At 44.6% G+C, this 19,771-nt stretch overlaps 1 protein-coding gene across 4 annotated transcripts in view; it reads right to left on the bottom strand.

The window, feature by feature from the left end:
• The window catches only part of GEFmeso (Guanine nucleotide exchange factor in mesoderm), a 74,014-nt gene that overhangs the window by 21,925 nt on the left and 32,318 nt on the right, over window positions 1–19,771 (bottom strand). Inside the window, exon 1 of one of the 4 annotated variants that reach the window (XM_033476835.2) lies at window positions 2,353–3,082. The exons of the other annotated variants lie outside the window; for them this stretch is intronic. The gene's annotated coding sequence lies outside the window, so the exon portion shown is untranslated. Of the gene's footprint in view, window positions 1–2,352; window positions 3,083–19,771 lie in introns of those variants that run through there. 4 annotated transcript variants of the gene reach the window in all.

Raw genomic sequence — 19,771 nt, 5'->3', positions numbered from 1 at the left:
AGTCTCCAACCAGTCCCGTGAAAAATGTCTGGCATCCGACCGGTAGAATCTCGGGCCCGCTTTATCCCCGGCCACCGTGGATCGATAAGGCCCCGACCCGTCTTTCCGATGTGTTCCACGAAAGGATTAAGAGCGGCCCAAACAGAAGGATCTGTCCGGAGATCGACGGGCGATCATCGAGCCGAGAATCGGAGCAGATCGTCGAAATTTCTAGCTTCTTCGAAATAGGGCAAGCGCGGGTATTACCGCGGACGGAGCCAAATACTGCGGACGGAGCCAAATACTGCGGCGTTTCGTAGAAGCAACAGAATCTGACATTTTATAGCGCGCAATCTTCTTAGAAAATGAATCTCGTAATTTTTCATGCGTTTAATATTGGTAATTTATCACGTGAAATTGTATAATATATTATTTATTCGTGTTTAATGTATAATGTACAATATATGTATATTATATATATAATTGAAGACTGATCTCACCGCGTCAACCGAGTAGCCTATCAATTTTATCGATGCAACGTTTAACCCTTTGCACCCGAGGCTCCGTTAAAAATCGTTACGTCACGTCGCAAAATAATTCTATCGATCGAATTCCTTTATGTTTGAAAAACTATTGAAAGCGTAACTGTTGCAGGATATTCAATTTCACACGCAGAGAACGCACTATAGGTCGTATAAAATGGAAAAACCGTGGAAGAACTGTTTCACATTTTCCGTTAATTCAGCGTCGAGTATACAAATATATTATATTAATATATAATATGCGCTATATATTTTATTAATATATAATATGCACTATCTATTATATTAATATATAATATACATTATATATTTTATTAATATATAATATGCACTAGCTATTATATTAATTTATATAATATACACTATATATTATATTAATTTTTATAATATACACTATATATTTTATTAATATATAATATGCACTATCTATTATATTAATTTATATAATATACACTATATATTATATTAATTTTTATAATATACACTATATATTTTATTAATATATAATATGCACTATCTATTATATTAATTTATAATATATACACTATATATTATATTAATTTATAATATACACTATATATTTTATTAATATATAATATGCACTATCTATTTTATTAATATATAATATATGCACTATATATTATATTAATTTATAATATACACTATATATTATATTAATGTATAATATATGCACTATCTATTATATTAATTTATAATATACACTATATATTACATTAATGCATAATATACACTATACATTATATATAATTGTCGATTAATCTCACTGTCGCAGCCCATCGATTCCATCGACGGAACGTTCACAATTGCGCAACCATTCGCAGACTTCGTCGACGACGCACAATTCAATTATTTACCTTACGTAAACAAAGGCGGCGGACCCCGGCGACGTCCGCGGCAAGATATCTTTTAATCGACGTCTTTTTATTTATGCGCTCGCGATTGCCGTTCGCGGTACCAATTCGACCGCTGCTTCCGAGAGATGTGACACGAACGAAAACGCGTCGTCCGATCGAGCAGATCTTTTCTCGCCGCGATTCATTCGCGGCGATCGGCTCCGTCCGCGACGGTTCCGCGGGAATAATCCGCGATCGAGTCCCGCGATCCGCCGTAGATCCGCGTGTCCCGTCGACGATAACGCGACTCGATTTGGCGGCCGTCGAACAAGGTGAACAACGAACACGCGAACAACCTCGGCGAGAGATAACGACGCGTTTCCGCGAAGCGAGCGACCGATCCCGAATCGTTAATTAGATCGTCGCTAAATAAACCCCGTTGATTACCGCAAGAATACCGTCCCGCGACGGCGAGAAAGACTGATCGGCCCTTTCGTCGGGGCGACGAAAAATGGATTATTCTACGAACGGAAACGGTTCGATTCGAGACGGGCATCGACAGCCGCGATCGTAGGAAGCGCGGTAATCACGGTCTTCCCATTAAAGACCGATTACGCGGCAACTATTCGAGTGAATCATTCCGTCGCGTCGGTGCGACGAGCGCGCGCGCGCGCGCGACGTCCCGTTTTCCGTCGCTGCGGATCGTCGCGCCGCCGCCTTCGACGATCGTTCGCCGGTTGGTCACGATCCACGATCCACTGCTTTCGAGACTGTTCGATCCGTCGACGGCGCGGCTGACGGGCCGCCGTCGACGGTTCTCGCCGAAATGGTTCTCGCTCGACCTTCGACCGCGACGCGAACTTCTGCGACGTCGACGCGTGCCGCGATCGACTCGCGACACTTCGGACCGCCCCGACGTCGACGGAGCCGACGGGGTGGAAGAAACCAAAAAGCGAGACAAAAGAAAAGACACTCACCGGCGCCTCGTCGCACGGCCGCAACGTCCGCGACGCGTTGCACATGCACCGCCCTGGCCGGCTCGGTCCCACGACGAACACTGACGTCGCCTCGTCCTACGAGGGACCGATTGATTGGAGCAACGAGGCTCAATGATCACATCCGTCACGATCACTGGGCCGCCCGACGGCCGACGTTTTCGCGGAAAAGATCCCGCGGGAACCCGATCGCTGCCGAACCGCGCGCGCGACGACGACGAGTCGCGACGTCTTCTGTCTGTCCGCGGCTTCGAAACGATTCTCTCTTTCTCTCGGTCGCTCTATTTCAGAGCGATCGACGAGACCGAGGAGGAAAACGGTCGCTCGCGGGCAAGCCGGAGAGGCCGAGAGAACCAGGTAGAGACCGCGTAGCCTTCGCTGCTCGAGCAACAGGTAGACACTGGGGAGAGAGGCGAAGATGGGAACGGAGCGAGCAGTGGCACACACTCGGATAGACGGAACCGAATGCCGACGAACGGCGCTCGGCTTTAAGCGACCCTCACAATCGGTCCGACGGCGACGAATCCGGAGCAGCCCGGAGATAAAGCCGCGTGGTGTGTCATCCTACGCGAGATTCCGGAATGCCTCGTCCGCCGCGGCATCGGCGGCGATCGCCTTTCTTCCGGCACCGATTCTCTGTGCACCGTAAATTCTCGCTGATCGACGGTCGGATATTGCGCGGGTATTAATGTATAATTACTGATGCGATGTTAATGATATATGTGTTAATATGATATTAATAAAGTACGTGTAAATATGAATATGCGTTGATGGAATATTAATGAAATGTGTATTGATATAAATATATGTTAATTGTAATATTAATAGATATATATATATTTTAATATAACACTATTGAAACATATATTAATAAATATATGCCAATATAATATCAATATTAGTATAATGTTAATAAAGTACATATAAATATATATTAATACAATATTAATAAAATAATAATAATATAATATATATAATAATATTATATAATATTAATTATAATATATATATATATATATATATATATATATATATATATAATATATATAATAATATTATATAATATTAATTATAATATATATATAATATATATAATATTATAATATATTAACATTATATTATATAATAATATTAATAAAATAATAATTATATACGATGATTCGAGCCTCCTCTTCCTAAATTGTTCGTAAAGGACTTAATCCAAATTATTATTATCAATTATAGTCAATAATTATTATCAGTATTGAGATTTTCCAATTCTAGAAAATTATCGATCGAAGTTGCCGATGCGTTTAATATTCAAAAAATTGAATAATCATCGTGATCAAATTCCAATTTCCAGACAATTATAAATACAACGAATTCTATAAATAAATATTCACCGAAATTCTCTTCGCCCCGACGCTCGGAGAACAATTTATAGAAAATCGAAACGCGGAACCAGAAATCCTTCGTTCCCGTAGAAACGAAAAAAATTTTTAGCGACCCGAGCGTCGTTGGAAGTTCCGTGGAGCGATGCAAACCGCAGCGGAGACCCGAGGATTGTAAAACATCGGCGACTGGACGCGCGGAAAAAAAGCGAGAACACGATCGCTTGCTAAAGTTGGCCGCGCATCGAGCTACGAATAAAGGAAACGTACCTCTATGGAAATTAACGTGAATTTTCCGCGGTTGAATAGAATTGCCGGTGGCGCTTACGTAAAGTCGTTTAGGATTACTCGAAATTACGGCGAGCCGGGAACGCGATGCAGAGAGCCAGCCGCCGAGCCGCGTAGAACCGTAACGGAGGCGACCCGTTACGCAATTGCGGCGGATTTGCGTAAATCTCTATGCAGAATTTGGCAAGCCGATCGTCGAGGCAGGCCGCAGATCACGGAATTTCGTGGCGTTCTTTCTCGACCGCTCGCGAAGGAACTGCCGGCCGCTCCGTGGCCGAATCCTGTTGTTTATCGGTCCTGTTCAACCATTCCACGGGCGTAACGCAGTTGCATAAAACGAGAGGCACGCGGGACGCGAGCCGACCACGTAACAAGGTTAACAAATCGCGACGGAGAGGATGTCGCCGAGGAACGGCCTGGCTCCGGTTACGATTATCGTGCAATTTGCCGGAGACGTCGCCAATCCACGACGCTCGATCCGATTAAAACGAGCCCGAGCGGCTTCGAGACGATCCGGAGAATCGATTCGGCGCGACCTGATGCGAGATATATGTATACACGCGAAATATAGTAAATTCTCTCCAATTGTGGCAACAATTGGAGAGAATTTGATACTATAATATTATTCACACTTCGTATGTAATGTAATGTAATGTAAAATGTAATATAATGTAATGTAAAATGTAATGTAATGTAATGTAAAATGTAATATAATGTAATGTAAAATGTAATGTAATGTAATGTAAAATGTAATATAATGTAATGTAAAATGTAATGTAATGTAATGTAATGTAAAATGTAATGTAATGTACTATAAAATGTAATGTAATGTAGTGTAATGTAATGTAATGTAAAATGTAATGTAATGTACTATAAAATGTAATGTAATGTAGTGTAATGTAAAATGTAATGTAACGTACTGTAAAATGTAATGTAATGCACTGTAAAATGTAATGTAATGCACTGTAAAATGTAATGTAATGTAATGTTAAATAATATTACATACATAAAATAATACGTATATCACAATATAATGTATATCTGCGTGAATTAGTGTGCGATGCTCCACTAATTACAGTAAATTCTCCCTAACCGACCATCAACTTACCCCCCAAAAAAATGGATAATTTGGGAGAAGGAGATACGATTGTTCAAACTTCGTGGCCCAATCACGAATCAACGGCCATAAAAACGAGACGCAAGGCTCGAACGATCGTATCCGCTCTTCCCGAATTGTCCACTTTTGTTTACGAACCGAAGGACAATTAGGGAGAATTTACTGTAAACGCTGACGATCCGAGGGACTCGCTGGGGTCCCGTTAGCGGCTCGAGGGTTCCAAGAGGAACGCCGCCGCGGTCCAGGGTCATCGTTCCACCGATGTGAATGAAGCCGTACTCGGCGGCCGATGGCGGGGGAGAAGGGGGGGTTCAATCATCGCAATGAATTACAACGAGCCAGTCACCGAGAGTGACTCACTACGGTGCTCTAGCTGCAGCGGTGGCCGATCAGTCGGTTCTTTTTTCTCCGGTTTTTGTTCCTCGGGCCTGCGGGCCTCTCTCGGGCCTCTCTCGGGCTCTCCGAGCCACGGTGTGCCCGCTCACCGCCGAGGAATTCGAGACACAGAGGAAAAAGAGCGGCGTCCTTCTCGGAGCCCTACGGACGTGCAACCTTAAGCACCACCGGCAGACAACGCTCGTGCATCACCGGAACACGGCGTGCACTCTCGGCGATGCTTTCGTCGGAAAAACTCTAACGGGACTCCGAGCGCGCTCCTAATCGACTCTTCGTCGACTGATCGACGAAATTTCGACTTTGCTCCCTAGAAATCGGCGCGGATGTTCAAGTGCGATGTTTAATTCACGAGCGATCAGCTGACTGCGGATTTAATAAATAATATAAATGAATTAGTAAATGGATAGACACAAATGCACAAATGGAAAGAAAACGATGAACAATAAAGCGTCGGTGAAACAAATGAAATGTTAAATTTTGAATTTTCATGGAACATTGAAAAATCGATAGCAAACGAAAGGTGCTTTCACAAGAGTAACTCGGAACGAAAGCAGATTCAGAGAATCTTTAAACTTTCAAGGCACGTCACTGCTGTCGGAGTTCTTTAAAAAAAAAAAAAGAAAGACAAATAGGTTGGTTTCCCATACGTTTTACTATTTTCTGAATCATGCAAACTTCTCGAAATTCGAATTGGGCCGTCTTCTCGGGTCACATCGACCGCTGCTGGGTCATATAGCTATCCGGAAAAACCATTGTCCAAATAAATCGGTTCCCGGCGAACTCTGCTCCCAATCCGCAAGACTTTCTCGCGGCGGAATGATGGCATAGCGCGCCCATCGGCGGCTCCCATCAGCGTAAGAATGCGCGCAAGATGCATCCACGTCGCGTCCCGCGCGTGCAGGCCCACGCTAACACGTGTTCCGAAGAAATAATTAGTAATTGCGAGCGCGCGGCACGCTTCCACCGGCGATTATATCTCCACGAAAGTGCATTTCTGTGAATCGGTCTCGAAAGCGCATCCTGTTGACCCATTCGTACGGCGTTCGTTCCCGAATCCAGGGACCTTGAGGCCCCGTAGTTTTCGCGCATCGAAGGAAAAGGAAGACTCCGAGAAATGAGGGGTTCCTGAGGTCATTTGAAGCAACTTTTTCCTTTGCGAAATTGCGATCCGCGGCTTCGTTTGCGAGTTATTAAGGAAAAACAGTGACCAATGAGAGATCGCGTGCGCCTGACGCCCCGCCCTCGTAACCGCTGCCGCGTCGTCAGACGTCCGGCGCGACGCGGCATTGGCCGCAAGGGCGGAGCGCTGGCCGCGCTCGTTCTGCGATTGGTCATTGTTTTTCGCTAATAACTCGTAAACGAAGCCTCGTAGAACATTTTCGCTGAGGAAAAAAGTTGCTTCGAATGACCTCAGGAACCGCTCACTTCTCGCTTATACAATAATATGTATATAATTATATTACCTAGGTCTACGAAACGTAGTTTTTAAATTTCCGTAACAGGTTCGAATAAAAAAAGTTTGAAAACAAGTGTTTTCTATCTTCTGTTGTAATTTTATGTGACAGCAGAATTAGAAAAGGAGAGGTATCCTGGACATTGTACCCTTTAACACTTAAAAAAAAACGTTTCAAGTCAATTAGACCAGTTCGAAACAGGTTATCGCATTTGAAAAGGTGGACGAACACTTTTTGCCAGGGGTTGTATTCGCGTGATCGACGCGGGAAGACGAAACAGGCGAAACGGACGGTGGTTCGCTTATTTTCTCGTTCGTCGCGACATCGCGGGGCGCCGGGTCTCTCGGTTTAAATATAATTTTCTTATCGGGAGGGGCGGGAGGGGGCCCCGGTGAAAGGTATGAATAAAACATGCACGCGCGGAGTGCATCGACTCGCATCAATCTCTCGGGCCAGGCCGTGGAACTTCCGTGCAGGGAATAATTGGCACGGTATGCGAGCGGGAGAGCGTTCCTTTGAAAAAGAAACTAGACGCCCCCCGCGCTCCTCTCTCTCTCTCTCCCGCTCTCTCGTTCTCTTTCTCGCGCTCTTTTATTCTCACTCTCTCGCACGCTCTCATTCTCTCTCGCGCTCTTTTATTCTCTCTCGCGCTCTTTCTTATTCTCTCTCTCAGGCTCTCTCATTCTCTCTCCCACGCTCTCTTATTCTCTCTCTCTCATGCGCTTTCTCATTCTCTCTCCCGCGTTCTCTTATTCTCTCTCTCGCGCTCTCTTATTCTCTCTCGCGCTCTCTCATTCTCTCTCTCTCTCACGCTTTCTTATTCTCTCTCTCTCTCTCTCTCTCTCTCTCTCTCTCTCTTCCACTCTCGCCGAGTCACAAGTGCCCCCGTCAAAGACGCTCGAAACCAGCTTCCCGCCGCTCCATTCCGCCCCGTTCCGCTATCCGCCGTGAAACAGCCGACTTTTCACGGCTGTTCCCGCCTCCAGGTGAATTCTGGCCCCGAACCGGGCGCATCCTCGGCGCCGGAACAGTGACACGCCCGGGACAAGCTCCGTTACGGCCGATTGGGATCTCGAGAACTCGGGAACGCCCGTGTGGATCCTCGCTCAGGAGAGATCGCGTCTGCCCTGGATTATACCTACGCCGCGCCGATGCATTCGGAGCGCGATCGAATCGCGGCGAGGATTTTCTTTTTCTTCTTTTTTTTCCTACGTATAAATCAGCAGGCCGAACTATGAGTTCAATGGGCTGATACGATGTGCCGCAGGCATTTACGCGCTGCCTAGATATAGCGTGATGAGATTTTCTCTATTAATAAGCGCTTCTAAAACAAGGGTGGCCAAAGCAACGAACGCGGTCGACTGTTCGATCGCGTAATTAATTAGTAAATTCTTCCCAATTCGTGCTCAGATTGTGCACAATAATGCAAATCTGGCATTGTCATTTTACGTCCTGCTCCATTGCTTTAATTCTAATTAGACTTCTACTTATTACGATTATTATTATTATTATTATCATTATTATTATATTATATTATATATATATATATTATTATATTATAATAATAATAATTATTATTATCTATTAGTACTGTAATTATTATCATTATTATTATTATTATTACTGTTATTATTATTATTATTATTATCATCATCATCGTCATCATCATTATTATTATTATTGTTGTTACCACTATTATTGTTACATCAATTAATATTGTGAATGTTATATTGCCTACCAACGTCATTCCGCGAGCATCACTTATCATTGTAAACCAACGTAATTCCATTATCCTCTTATCGGACATCCCGAAATCTTCTGCAAGCTATGATTTCATCCCTGACTCATCCTCAACTTTGCCTCATCCTCGGCCTCTGTCCTTGCCGCATCATACATGAACCTTTGCCTTTCCACGTCATCTTCAAAACTCCGACCTTATGATATCCTAAACCCCCACCGCTCATGTAAGAACCTACGATAAAATAGCCCGAGGTGTCCCAAAAACGTCTCGCAATCCATGAACGGAGATCCCTCGGATCATTCGAAGCAACTTTTTCCTTAGCAAAAATGCGATTCGCGGCTTCGTTCACGAGTTATCAACGAAAAACAGTGACCAATCGGAGAGCGAGCTCGGTTGGCGCGAGGCGGCCGAGCCAATGGGCGGAACTGGGCTTCGCGCGCTCGTTGGCTGGGCCGCCACCCGCCAGCCGAGCCCACCGCTCATTGGTCAGTGTTTTTCGTTAATAACTCGTGAACGATGCCTCGGAGAAAATTCGTGTAAAGGAAAAAGTTGCTTCAAATGACCCGAGGAACACCATTTCCGAATTTCGAGACATTTTTGGGACAGCCTGTATATTCAGATAATTTTGGCGATAAACAGATGCGATAACAGGGCCTTCGTGAACGGACAAACGTTCCTATTGTAGTCGCGGTTGATGTTAGTGGGCCCAAAAGACGCTCGTGGCGCGCCAACCATTTATTTATAGGTTCCAGATTTTTCGCCGTCCGTTCTCGTTTTAAAAACCCGGTCGCGGCAAAGAAAATGCGCGCATTTCGTTTTTCGGGCGACGACGCCAAGCAAACGGCCTCGTTATGCAAGTAGTAACAGACCCGGTCGCTCTGGCGCGTTTCTGGGGACCGAGAACGACCCGAGGGCGATCGGCGAACTTTTCCGTCAACGTAACGGACGACGTTTATGCGGCTCGATTTCGCAGAACGACGACGGACGGAGAAAAGAAATCAGGCCCCGCGCGTGAAACGTTGCACGGGGCTCCGGTAGTTCCCCGGGGACTAATAAAGCGTCTCGTTCGCGCCGGTTTACTGTTATTTACGAGAATTATTTAACACCGCGCGGCCGGCCCGACGCGAAACTATAATTTCGCGTCGTTTAAGCGGCGCTCACGGCGGAGGCGTGCACGCACGCCACGATGTGCTCCGTTCGCGTGAAAATGCCCCCCGACACGCTTTATTTAGAAACCGTGCCGAGATACTTTCCACGTTGGACGCCTATCGCGGCTGGAACGGCACCCGTTATCGCGGCACCGCGATCCCTTTGGGCCGCGTACGCGGGGTAGCGGAGCCAATTACCGTGCCCTGTTGGCGTACCGCAGGAGTTTTCGCTGGCAAAAAAAGAAAAACGACCACTGCGATTTAATTGACATTTCTTAACCAATATACTCGTCGCGTCGCGAGCGTAAAAAGTAACGAGCATCGGCTCGCTGAATTGTAATTTCAGTGGGCATCATATCGAGAGGTTTCCGATATATTTTGGTCGATTCTATGCGAAGGTGTTTACGTTGTTATAAGAATAAGATTAGATAAGAAATGATGCGATTAGAATATGAAATTTAATCGAAACGAAATTTTGGAGGAATTTTGTTAGTTTATATATTATATGTTATTAGTTTATTTTGTATATATTAATAGTTGATGCTATAAATGTTATTAACTAATATTATAAATATTATTAGTTTATATTATATATATATTATTAGCTCATATAATATATATTATTAGTTTATATTATATATATTAATAGTTAATACTATAAATATTATTAACTAATATTAAAAATATTAGTTTATACTATATATATTATTAGGTCATATAATATATACTATTAGTTTATACTATATATATATATTATTAGGTCATATAATATATACTATTAGTTTATATTATATATATTAATAGTTAATACTATAAATATTATTAACTAATATTATAAATATTATTAGAGAGAGAGAGAGAGAGAGAGTATATATTCTATATATATATATCATCGACCACGATGCGGCAGGAAGGTTCATCGCAGTCGATTATGAACTCGATCGTCGATTCGGTTCGACCAGATGGGTCCGCCGATAAAGGACGACGGGATTCGGCCGACGGATCGGCAGGTTAATGGATCGATGCGGTTCTGTCGCAGCGGCGGACCAGCAGCGCGTCCAATCTGCGAGCCGCTCGCTCGCTCGCTCGCTTGCTCGCGACAACCTGTTATCGAAACGATGCTCAATCGAGTGGAATCGAATCGATCGACACGCGGTCACGTGCCAGCGCGTAGCTTCTCCCAGAAAGCTGGCCAAAGCCTCGTGCCGCGGCACCGATCGACGCGGAAAAATGCGTGCAGCAGGCCGGCGCCGCGGCGCCAGTGCGCGGCGCCCCGCGTCCTCCTTTTCCCGTCGTGACGCCGAGCCGTGCCGCCGATCTCTCGCAGAGAGAAACAGACGGAGAGAGAGAGAGAGAGAAGGAGAAATCGACGAGACATCCGCTCGCGCGCGAGAGAGAAAGAGAGAAGGAGAAATGATCGAGACATCAGATCGTGCGCGAGAGAGAAAGAGAGAGAGAGAAATGGACAGCATCCGCTCGCGCGCGCAAGAGAGAGAGAGAAATGAACGAAACTTCAGCTTATGAGAGAGAGAGAGAGAGAGAGAGAGAGAGAGAAATGAACAAAATATCAGCTCGAGAGAGAGAGAGAGAGAGAGAGAGACTTTAGCTTACGAGAGAGAGAGAGAGAAATGAACGAAACTTCAGCTTATGAGAGCGAGAGATAAAGAGAGAGAAAGAGAGGGAAAGAGAGAGAGAAATGAACAAAATATCAGCTCGAGAGAGAGAGAGAAAGAGAGAGAGAGAGAGACTTTAGCTTACGAGAGAGAGAGAGAGAGAGAGAGAGAGACTTTAGCTTACAAGAGAGAGAGAGAGAGAGAGAGAGAATTCAGCTTACAAGAGAGAGAGAGAGAGAGAGAGAGAGAGAGGAGAGGGAGAATGAAAGAGAGAGAGGACTGAACAAGATATCAGCTCGAGAGAAAGAGAGAGACAGAGAATAATGGAGAACAATGTCACCAGAAATGGAGGCTGCAGCAAAGAAAAGGAGAAGGAGAACAGATACGAAGAAGAACGACCGAAGAAAGGGCGACGAATAAGGCAGTCCAAGGGTGCACAGGACGGGGGAGGCACGAGCCGGGAGACACAAAGGGGAGGAAGGCGCGCATCCTTTAACCCTTATTCGGATCCCGGGGTCCACGGCCCCACGTAACGTTGCGCTATAAATGGCTGCTTGCCGGCACCCCGTTGACGTAACTCCTTCGAGAGGATGCCCGTCTTTCGAGAGCCATGCCATCGCGCGCGATAAAACCAGATCTGCGTACGCCGCGTCGGATTTTTTCTCCGTCGACCTTCTACCGTTAATCTCGCCTATATCGGCGAACACCGAGGAATCGGTACCGCGTGTGCCATTTGCGCGAGGTATCGTCGCGCCGGTCTTGAATTCCATCGATTCCGCCGCGATTCCATTGATAACCGTCGAACGAACCGCACGCGGTGAGGTGACGAATTCGCACCTGCAGACTGGCGCGGTCCACTTGCGGATGCTCGGACGCTCCGGTGGAAAGAGGTTGCGACCGGCTTTCGGGATTGTGGGTTAACGAGGCGGGCGGCTTTGCGTCCTTTTTTGGAAACCGGCATGCTACGAGCGGAGCGGCTAAGGTGGTGGTCCACGCGAAAAATTGATTCGAGTTATTTCGAGAGCGCCGGAGCCGGCGCGTCGCTCCACCGAGCCGAATTATGTCCGAGACGCCCGGTGAAAGTGACGCGGGCGCGCGCGCGCGCGGCCCTTTTTTCCTTGACAAATTTCACCTCGTACTGGACGACCCGGGGCCCGTCGTCTCACGGATCGAGATGTTACGCAACTCGGAATGATTTAGGGCCGAAATTGAAACGCCCGGCGGCGGACCTGGTCCCGGTCCGGGCACGGTCCGGTCACGCCCGCGGCCAGATACAGTAATTTCAGAATACAGCGATTGATGACGATGCGGCAATAAATGTTGCAACTATCCTTCGATTTTATTATACTAACGTATAATGATAATAATAATAATAATAATAATAATAATAATAATTTTACTCGATTCTATAACGTAAATAAGAAATGATAAATGACAATACAGCAATAAATGTTACAACTACCGTTCAATTTTATAATACTAACGTATAATAATAATAATAACAATAATAATAATAATAATAATAATAATAATAATAATAATAATAATAATAATAATAATAATAATAATAATAATAATAATAATAATAATAGTAATAATAAATTCCCTCGTTCCTATAATATAAATAAAAAATGAGATTCTTGTACGAACAGACATAATTAACTGACACAAGAAAGAGCATCTTCGAAAAGTAACAAATTTAACGAACAGAAATATCAAAAATTGTTCTACATGTAATCATATTATGATATTATATTATTATATTATTTTTTATATTATATTATATTATTATATTACTATATTATTATATTATAATATTATAATATTATAATATTATTTTTAGGTGAAGCTGCAAGGCTCGACTAATCGCGTCTCCTCTTCCCAAATCGTCCATTTTAGCGGACAATCCGAGCGTCAATAAGGGAGACATTACAGCAGTCGTCGATTCATCGGCGTAAAAAAGGTCTCATTTTCTCCTTCGTCGAGAAACCGCAGCAATACCCTTGCCCTAGATACAATCGGACTAGGTCCGAAAAATGGTGCAGCGAGCGGCGCTCGGATCGGAATCGGAAAGCATCAAAGGAACTGGGCCACCGACGCCGATCCCCGCGAATTGCCGCGGTTCTCGACGCTCGATCGCGATCGGATAACCCTTCGATCCGCGCGCACCGCGGGACCATCAATCACAACGGACCACCGGATGGATCATTTGTTATTCTTTCCACCTTTCCACGGGGCCGGTAGAATAAAAAGCGCACGAGTGAACGTAACTTTCGCCCGGGCAAAAGTGCGCGCGATACGTTTCGCCGGCGCGTTTTAAATCGTTGGAAACCGCCCGGCCGAACAACGATCGGACCGAAATAAATAAACCGGCATTAGCTTCAATGCGGCATATATAATAAACGGCTCGTTCTCGGTCCGGCGATCTACAGTAATGTCTCCCTTACTGACGCTCCGATTGTTCACTAAAATGGACGATTTGGGAAGAGGAGATACGATTGTTCGAGCCTTGCGGCTCGTTTTTATAATTGTGGACAATTTGTAACTATAACAATAAACCGCGAGGATCGAATAATCGTGTCTCCTCTTCCCAAATTGTCCATTTTTGTGGACGATCTGGGCGTCGATTAGAGAGACGTTACCGTAGATCTTGCCGCGTCGTGGAAAATGATAGAAAATGATCCGCGACACCGCTAAAATTGTTACATCACGTTCCAAGATAATTTTTATATTATAAAAGCTTAGATACAAAAAATTGTTGAAAGTCTAATTGTTGTACGAGTCGCAAGACTGAATTTTATACGCATAAAATGCACTCTGTCGTATAAAATAGAAATACCATAAGTCGGAGGAATGAATTTAGATTTATAGTTGAAATGGCTCCGAGTGCAAAGGGTTAAACGTGTCAATTGCCAAAGCAGAAGCCAAGAAAATTATAACTTTAACAAAGGAACGACGAACGTAACGCTATCTATTGCTGCAAACCGAAATTACTTTCTTGCCAAGATAATACAGTAATGTCTCCCTTACTGACGCTCAGATTGCGCAGAAAAATGGACAATTTTGGGAAGAGGAGATACGATTATTCGAGCCGTCGCAGCTCGTTTTTATAGTTGTTGACAATTCGTGGCTATAAAAATGAATCGCGAGGCTCGAATAATCGTATCTCCTCTTCCCAAATTGTCTATTCGTGTGGTCGATCTGGACGTCAATTAGAGAGACATTACTGTATCTCCTCGGGAACCGGAGTCGTTGTCGTCGTCTCGCGCTCTCCTGGAAACGGCTCGATCGCCCTTCGGATCACGTGCTCGATAAATACGGCAATTGCGAACGTCGTTCGTCGTGTCCGTTCGTTCTCTTAGCGTTGTCGCGCTCGCTGGAATATCTGACAAGTACTCGGAACTCGGTCTCATCGATCAACCTTATATCCACCGGCTGGCCGGTCGCCGCGAGATTTCAATGGTCGCGTCTCGTTTTTACGCTCGGGTCGATCAGATTCGAGCTGATTCGCGTTCTCGGCAGATTCGAAAAATTGGAAATAAAAAGAAAATAGCAAAATTGGAAATATTCTGTTCGAAATTGGAAATTGGACGACGACAGACGACTCCGATAGGCGACTCCGAATGAAATTCGATCGGACTGGCTTCTTCCAGCCCCCGGTTGAAACGAAGTCGAGGAAACGGCCGCGGATCACCCTTTCCTCGTTTCGAACGTGTCACAGTCGACTGAACTTCCTGAAGCGACTATATGGGTCTGGGTTAGGTGCGTGGTTCAACGCACCGTCGTCGCAGCAAGTAAGCGGAGAAATAGAAAACTGGTCGTTCGGATGAAATTAGCCTAAGCAGTTTCCGACTCTTAGTAATTCGATCGGTTCGTTACGCTCTCCTACTCTCTCCCGCTCTTTCTCTCTCTCTCCTGCTTTCTCTCTCTCTTTCTTTCTCTCCCTCTTTCCGGTGCTTCTCTTTCCGAGCGCCGTTGAAACAAGAGCGACGAAAGTAATTTCTCCTGTTACGCGTTCGACGCTTTGCGTTGATCCTGCGATTATCAGAATTTCGCAACGCTTCCGCCGAGAACCGTGTCGTTTGTAAAACCGATGCAATAAATTTCCTCTAATTTTCCTTCGGCTTGCAGATAAAAATGGACTATTTGGGAAGAGGAGATACGATTATTCCTGTCTTGCGGATCGTTTCTGTGTCGAATATATATTGTTGATTATTGTTATATTACTGTGTAGTATAGTATAGTATATAGTGGTATATGTATTATGCTATACTGTAGTATATACCACTAGTAATATACTACTATATATTACTATAGTATAGTATATAGTTAATTTATAGTTATAGTTGTGTATATAGTTGTCTAGTATAGTATATATTATTTATTATAGTGTATATATATTATAGTATTATTATTTATTATTAGTATATATTATGTCCACTATATATTACTATAGTATAGTATATAGTTTATTTATAGTTATAGTTGTATATATAGTCGTCTAGTATAGTATATATTATTTATTATTAGTATATATTATGTCCACTATATATTACAATAGTATAGTATATAGTTTATTTGTAGTTATAGTTGTATAGATATTATAGATATTATTATTATAGCTCCACGCGGTTACACAGTATTTTTGAGCCAATAAATCTCCGCTAAATTTCTGTAAAACTCCGCGTTTCTGTCAATTTTGTAGGAAACCAGAATTCTTCTCACCAAATATTTCGCACCAATGTACAGGCTGAAAAATACAATTTAACTTCCGTTCGAACCATTCTTCAGTACCACATTTCATCGACGTAGCAATAAATCGCATAGACGTGGGAGAGACCAGAGCTCGCCGAAATTCGCGGCAACCCGAAATTCAGCATTTCCGGGAGAAATTACAGTATCCAGATATTCGAGCGCCGCTGCATCCGTTAAAATCGACGCCGGTGCATCGTCGATTCCGCAATCTCACAGCATCGAGGTCTCCCCCATTATTCATACACATTTCGCCGTATATTGAATATCGAGATCCAAGACAAAATAGAACGAGAGAAAAGAAAAGCTCGCGAGACTGGCACGTTTCGCAAGAAACGAGTCGATCGTCGACCGAGAGCGACGAACGAGACGCCTCTGGGCGCCGCGAGAGAGACAATGAAAGGCGGTCGAAGACCGATCGAAGAACGAGAACGATAATTATATCCTGCGCTCCCGAGCCTCATTGTCTCGCGTCGTCCTCGAGCATGAAGTATCGCGTCGCCGCGTCCTCTCGCGCGACAGGGATTTCGCCGTCGAACGGGGCCCCCGCGGGCCCCTCGCGGCAATTCAATTGTTTCGGGCCGCGTAATCGAGTTAATCGCACCAACAAATTGCCGTTTAACGCGGCGATTCCGCGTAAAGCCCGGCCCGCTTTCTAATTAAGAACGCGCGCCAATTCCGTCGATGCTATCGCGCCCGAGATCTTCCGATCGTTTCCCGACGTCTGCGGCCGATTCTATTTCCGAAACTGGAACCCTAGGCCGCTGCTCGCGTTTCTATAAACCCGCCCCTCTCGCCTTTTCGAATCACGCTTTTCCGCGCGCGTCCCCCTTTCGCGACGCCCCGACAATTCTGCTCGGCTCTTCTCGCTTCTAATTAACGGGCCGCCGGGCCGCCGCGTCGCGATCGATCGATCTTTCCCACAGCGGCCGCCGCGGTATGCAAAATTCGACATTAGCCGGAGCGTGATCTATCGACGGCCTTAATTAGCGGCGGTGGCGCGCGCGCGCGCGTTCGTCTCGGGTATTTAGCAATCCTAATCGTTGCTCTTCCGGTGGCCGCGGCTCGATCCCCGCCGCATCGATCGAGAGGCGAAAAATCAACCCCTCGCGTATTAAAACGGCGACCTCGGTCGGGTCGAGTGCAACGCGAATCTCGCGTTTAGATTCTACGGTGATGTATAGTAATGTCTCCCTAATTGACGCCAAAATTGTCCACGAAAATGGACAATTTGGGAAGAGGAGATACGATTGTTCGAGCCTTGCGGTTCGTTTTTATAGCCACGAATTGTCAACAACTATAATCGTATCTCCTCTTCCCAAAATCGTCCATTTTTCTGCGCAACATGAGCGTCAGTAAGGGAGACATTACTTGGCAAGAAAGTAATTTCGGTTTGCAGCAATAGATAGCGATACGTTTGTCGTTCTTTTGTTAAAGTTATAATTTTCTTGGCTTCTGCTTTGGTAATTGACACGTTCAAGTTACTATATAAACAAATTCCGCGTTGTTTCGTTCACAACCGATAGTTTGTAATTTTAACACGGCAAGATCTACGGTAACGTCTCTCTAACTGACGCCCAGATCGTCCACAAAAATAGACAATTTAGGAAGAGGAGACACGATCGTTCGATCCTCGCGGTTCATTTTTATAGCCACGAATTGTCAACAACTATAAAAACGAGCTGCGACGGCTCGAATAATCGTATCTCCTCTTCCCCAAATTGTTCATTTTTCTGCGCAATCTGAGCGTCAGTAAGGGAGACATTACTGTATTATCTTGGCAAGAAAGTAATTTCGGTTTGCAGCAATAGATAGCGTTACGTTTGTCGTTCCTTTGTTAAAGTTATAATTTTCTTGGCTTCTGCTTTGGCAATTGACACGTTTAACCCTTTGCACTCGAAGCCATTTCAACTATAAATCTAAATTCATTCCTCCGACTTACGGTATCTCTATTTTATACGACAGAGTGCATTTTATGCGTATAAAATTCAGTCTTGCGACTCGTACAACAATTAGACTTTCAACAATTTTTTCCATCTAAGCTTTTATAATATAAAAATTATCTTGGAACGTGATGTAACAATTTCAGTGGTGCCTCAGGCTCACCACTCGAGTGCAAAGGGTTAAGTTACTATCTAAACAAATTCCGCGTTGTTTCGTTTACAACCGACAATTTGCTGTCAATTTTAACACGACGTCGTTGTCATCGGCCGTCGTCATCGTCGTCGTCGACGTCACCGTGGTCGTCGTCGCCGTCGTCGTCCGCAGCTCTCAGGCCTCGTTCGAGGGACATTAGCTAAACGAGCGAGCCCGAGTACATATATGGAGGTGAAACAGCTGGTTCACAAAGGACATTCCATTCCATGTTGCGCCGGGTGCATTAGCTTTGAGCCGATTCGAGTCTCTATCGCCGACTCGCCGCATACTCGTTGATGCTCGCGGACGGCCGCGGGGCGCTTGGGAACTCGGCGCTCCCGTCTCCTCGGCTGTGAAATATTCAGAGGGGTTTTTTTTCTCTTCTCCGCGCTGCTCGAAAAGTTTTTCGAGCACGGCCGCCGCTCTTCTGCGGCCCCGCGTTTCGCTCGGCGAACAGCTGCGCTTGATTCCGCACGGTAAACGCGCCGTTCTAATTACGGGCAATTGGCCGTCATTGTTCTTAGGCGCGTACGCAAGGCGGGGAGGATGATTAACGCGGCTCCGGGGCTTGCAGCCTCGAACCGTCCGCGAGCCGCTCGGAAACTGGGCCCCGGCGAAATTATGATCGATCGCGGGATCCCGCGAGACGGCTGGGAAAGTGTTGGTATTGTAGGAAATTCGGCCTTATTCGTGATCCGATTGTGCACGAAAGGCTTTTATTTTTACAACTATCGATTGTCGACGATATAAAAAGGAAGACGCGAGGCTCGAATAATTGTATCTTCTAACTTCTCGAATTGTCCATTTTTTGGGCGCAATCTGAGCGCAAATTAGGCAGAATTTACTATAGTAGTTACTATAGTAAATTATTTATATTATAGTATTTACTATAGTAATACTAGAGCAAAAACAATGACCTAGTTTTTTTATTTCTAATTTTTTGCTACGATTCGAAGGCGATTCAGAGGTCACGTGACACGATTCTACGGTCACACGTAACTCTAGTACAGTAATTTATTATTTAAATTTTTATATTTAAATTATTTATACTTCGTGGCTCGTTTTTATAGTCACCGATAGTCGACAACTATAAAAAGAAGCCGCGAGCCTCGAATAGTCGTATCTTCTCTTCCCGAATTGTCCACTTTTTGTATGCAATCTGAGCGCGAATTAGGCAGAATTACTATATATAGTAATACTAGAGTAAAAACAATGACCTAGTTTTTTTATTTCTAATTTTTTACTACGATTCGGAGGCCACGTGACACGATTCTACGGTCACACGTATCTAGCACAGTAATTGATTATTTAAACTTTTACATTTAATATATCTAAACTTCGATTATTTAAACTTCGCGACTCGTTTTTACAGTCGCCGATAGTCGA

The sequence above is a fragment of the Megalopta genalis genome, chromosome 13 (genome assembly GCF_051020955.1).
Source record: "Megalopta genalis isolate 19385.01 chromosome 13, iyMegGena1_principal, whole genome shotgun sequence".
NCBI classification, from domain to species: Eukaryota; Metazoa; Arthropoda; class Insecta; order Hymenoptera; family Halictidae; genus Megalopta; species Megalopta genalis.
Note: the sequence above shows the minus strand (reverse complement) of the source record. Positions and strands in the feature narration are given on the sequence as shown.